We start from the raw sequence: 5352 nt of genomic DNA on the forward strand, positions 1-5352 counted from the left end.
TTGTTGATATAAAAGGAATTAGTAATATATAACCAGAGAAACTGAAAGGAAAAAAAAAAAAGTAATATACTATGAGAGATTCATTTAAATTTTCTAATCTTAATCATTTAATAAACATAGTTTTTTTTTTTTTAAAAAAAATGAGATTGAACCTTCAATCTTTTGATTCTATATATTTGAGCATTTTCGGTGAAATTCTGGACATAATTAACATAAAGAATCTAATATTTGAGCTAACCGGTGAAACCTCGGACAAGATTAAACGAGATTCTATTATATCCCAAATCTTATCCAATTTTTCATAATTGATCTTTCCGAAAATTTAAAATGTTGAATCAGTTTGGATAATTGGAAAACCCATTTAGAATTTTGGATTCATATAATTTTTGATAATAAATGCTAAAGGTTTGAAATTTATGTAATAATTATTATGAATATTTAGTAAACATAACATAATTTGAAGAAATTTTGAAAATAATTATAAGATTTGCTATAAGTATTGAGAGGGTGACATAAAAAAATTAGCAATCTTAATGTGTACTCGGAGAGATGTATCAACCAAAATAGTAAAAAATGAGAAAAGAGTCGATTTTTTTAACTAAATCTCGATCTCGTCTGAGATGGTCGAGAAAAATATTTTTAATTTTTAAAAAAGATGCTAGTTTGTAAAGTAAATATTTACTTGATTTTCTGATAATTTCTCCAAGTTATCATGATAGGAAAGAAAATAATTAAAAAAAATTAAGTACAAATCTTATATTGATCTACTCTTCAACAACATGTTAATTTTTTTTTAATTAAGCTCACTATATTTAAGAAATGTTTATGGTAGGTTTTTCTTTTTTTGTAGGTTAAAATCTAATTTAGGTTTTTTCATGGTCATCCTTATTACTTACGTTTATTGTTTAACATGTGTATAATGTCAGATATTGTATTGTGAATTGCTCAAAATGCTATATTACAAAATATTTTTTTTTAAAAAAGGCTAAAATAAATTTTTTCGAATCTAAGAAAATTAAGTAAACATTTGAAATTTCGAGAACCAAAAGTTTTTTTATTTTTATTTTTTATTTTAAGATTCGGGTTAAAATAAATTGAAGAATTTACCGAAGAAGATTAAATTGATTTAAATCTATGAATCAAATTGAATGTTTTCGATATTTATAAACTATATCAAAGATATCAATTGAATCTCTATATATGGATATCGAACCTTGTAGTTTATGATATTTTGATATAGAAATTTTAACATTATTTTTATCTTTTTAATATTTTTAATATTATTTGAGACTAAATTCACTTTTTTCTTTTCGTTTTTTTTTTTTTAATCACTTTAAAGTGAAGATAAATCAAATTAAAACTTAAGCATGCCCCTTGTCGCAATCAATTCATATCCATCAATTTATTCATTCAAAATAAACTACACCAATTAAACTATCAAAATTCTTTAAAATTAGGATGGGCCAGAATTTTAGTTTGAATATTACTTTCTCTAAATATGTTAGTATTGGTTGGTTGGTCAATTTAGTTTTAAATATATTTTCTAGTTTTGACTTTTCATTTTAAGTGTTTTTTAATTACCTTTTATCATAATAATTATGTATATCTAAATAATTATTGGATAAGAATGAAATTAGTTTTTCCTATACAATTTTATATATATGAATACGACTTCTTTTCCTAATATTTCCAATCTTTCTTGATCCATCCGAATCACACCCACCAAGCCTTGCAAAAATGGATATATGGACATGCGAATGATGTTGTTAATATTGTAAAAATGTAGTAACTTTTTTTGTTGTTAATCTTGTCCGAGGTTTCACCGGGTTAGCTCAAATATTAGATTCTTTATGTTAATTATGTCCAAAATTTCACCGAAAATGCTCAAATATATAGAATCAAACATTGAAGGTTCAATCTCATTTTTTTTTTAAAAGAAAAAACTATGTTTATTTAAATGATTAAGATTAGAAAATTTGAAATGAATCTCTCATAGTATATTACTTTTTTTTTTTTCCTTTCAGTTTCTTCTGGTATAATTACTTACCAATTCCTTTTTTTGGTATTTTATCAGACAAACTCTAGAAAATACTTGGCCAATACATCACCCTACATTAATATTTCATGTCCATTTGACTTCAATATCTTGTCAAGTTTGAACATTTAATGTAATGTACCTTTTTAATAATTTGAATTTTTTTAAGTTCTACAACGAATCAATGAAGAGATTTGAATCTTGATATTTGATCGAGACATTTTTTAATTAGTTAAATAATTATCTATATTTTTAATTCAACACAACATATCACAAATTCAAATTAAAATTTTGAGATTTCGTCGATGGTATATATTTTAACCAGATGATTTATACTCGATTAGTCGACTTGATTAGTTAACCGTTTTTAATATATTTTAGTTTCACATTATTTGAAATGTTGTATTGAAGTTGAATTAGTTCATTCCATACATAATAATTCATCCTACAAATGCAAATTATAATTATAGATATTAAGATATCTCAAAATATTTGAGATAGTAAGATTGCGCGTTTAAATCATAGAAATAATAACATACAAAAAAAACTATAATCCATGGAAAAGAATAAAGGCCTTTTCAAAAAAAAAAAAATACAATATTTAAAAAATTATCAATTTTGATCACGAACTTGTCCGATTGGTCTAAATTGATACAACCTGACAAGTTTAATATTTAGGATTAAGATTGATCTTTTTTTACAAAAAAAAAAAAAATGATATAATAAAAAACTAAAAACGAGAACGTTTTCATAATATGCAAGCTATTTAAATTTCACTTTTAAAGAAACATATTTAAATAATTTCTTCCTTTAAATGCATATACGAATAAAAGTATTGTATAATACTCAAAAGACGGGATCTAAGATTTTACATTAATCAAATATACAATTATATATACTTGGAAGAATAATGCATGTGTTCCACTTAGACAACATGTTGAGAAAATGATATTGTCTCACCTCAACTCCACAATAACTAATTATAAAACAAATCATATTGTAAAATATCCAATTAATTATTATGTGTCCAATATATAGAATAAAGTTTTTTTAAAGGGTGTTTTTAATTAGAGTTCTTGTGTTATATTCTAATTAATCACAAGCATTTGTTTTAGTCTTATGCTTTTTTCAATCAATTAACATATTTAATACTCTAGTTGAATAAGAAAAGGACACCTAGAGCTATGATTTAAGGTGAGAGATTAATTAGATTTTGACTCGTTAGATTTCATGTGAAATGTTGAACAGATGAATTCGTTAAACTTGATTTTTTTTTTATTTTTTAAATTGAAAATAGCATAAAAATGATCTATCAATTTGAAGAAAGAAGTGAAATCAACAATAGACCACTTAAAAAAATAAAAAATCGATTGTATATGTTACAATTGACTAACTGGTCAAATAAAAAATAGATTAAAAGTTCGAAGCGAGCTAAATCTGACCCATTCCTGTAATATTTAATAGACTAAAATATTTAAGATTACCAAAATATACAAATTCAAACCACTTAATTGATTGATTGCTCTTGAAGGAGACTAAAATATTTCTACCGACTTTTACTTTAACTAGTATTTTATCATGTGCAAATGCATGTGTACTCTTTTTATTATTATTTTGACAATATGTAATTATTATTTTGATATTATTTAGTTTTTTTTTTATATAGATTTTAATATTATGTAAGTTTTTTAATATACTATAGGTAGTTGAGATATTACTTTATATATATAAGAAAAAAATATGAAGTTTGAAAATTCTTGGAATATTATTAATATTTTGAATATATATTCAAAACTTTTATGAACAGAAGAAAAAAATGTCCCTACAAGCACTTCCTCCAATAGGAAATGTTAAATTTTGTTGTGGATATAAATTAGCAAAAATCAAAGAAAATTACAAATTTGTTCGAGATTATAGAAAAATAAATTGAAATATAAAAAATTTGGCATTTTTCTATTGCTAAAGATAAGGGAATAATTTGGAGGATCCTTGTGGGCTCTTTGTGCTTGCTACCTACCGGTTTAATGCACTCACAAGTAAAACAAATGACCTAATTAATTTAATACATAATGGTATTTTTAGTTAAATAAAATTACAATTTTAGTTCTCGAGATTTAAGTCCGTCTCTAAATTTTTGAATTAAATACGATAATTTGGAAATAAATTATTAATTAAAAATTATTTTTCGAATAGAAGTAATAGTGATTATGAACCAAATCAAAACTAAACACAAACATGAGACAAAAAAAGTGTTTTGATTTTCTCTATTATATTAATCAACCTAAGTTATAAATATAATAAAGTTTGAATTTTTTCCTTTATCTTAATTTATAATATCTTAATGAGTTTCATGATTGTTGTATCTTTTTATTCTAGTTTTCACTATTTATATGACAAGATATTCCTCTTCGTTGATTTAATAATTTTTTTTTATAAAATTTGATTAGACATATCATTTAGTAAAATATGTCATTCTCTCTAACAAACATAAAATTTTGTTCGAGTTTAGTCAATAGATTCAAAGTGGGACAAAATATAACTTATTTCATAAGTCATCCTTTCTTCTGTGATGAATGGGACCATCATGAGAAATCGGCAGCAGAAGAAAACCCTACAATCTTTATCAAACATCCAGCAAAATTAATATACGCGAATTCGTGACGAAATAATCATCGGATAAAATTATATACTGACACGAACGGCCAAAATGAAAAAAGCATCAAGTCAATGGCAGGAGTAGCGGGAACAAACTACACCTCTTAATATTTAAGAAAAAAATGACTAAATATCTCTATTAATCTCTTCGAGATGTTCAAAAAGGGGCCCAAACAATGATAAGTTAGAAAAAGTTAAATTAAATAAATTGACAACTAAAGTCTCGAGGTGGTCTTCGAGCTTGTTGTACGATCTTGGAGTGAGACTCAACGTAGGTCATTGACTGATTGTCGATAAAGAGGAACGAAGATGAGAAACGGTGGATTAGAAAAAACTTTTAAAATTACTTAGAAAAAAAGGTGTATAGTTTTGAGAAAATGAAGATAAGAGTACTACATTCTGCAATTTTCTTCGATCTCCAATTCCTGTGTGGATTGTTTATCTAAAATAAAATAATAAAAAAATTTTTATTGAGCCTTAATATTATTTTTTATAATGACAGACAAATTATAATGTAAGGCTCTACATTTCGCTATATATAACTATTGTATATAAATCTCTTATTTAGTAACAAATTAGACTTTCTCATGGAGATAATTTGTTGGATCTTATATAAATTCCTTTTTCTCCACAATATCTTTTTCTGAATTTTTATTTTTTTT

Source organism: Benincasa hispida, chromosome 11, assembly GCF_009727055.1.
Source record: "Benincasa hispida cultivar B227 chromosome 11, ASM972705v1, whole genome shotgun sequence".
Classification (NCBI taxonomy): Eukaryota; Viridiplantae; Streptophyta; class Magnoliopsida; order Cucurbitales; family Cucurbitaceae; genus Benincasa; species Benincasa hispida.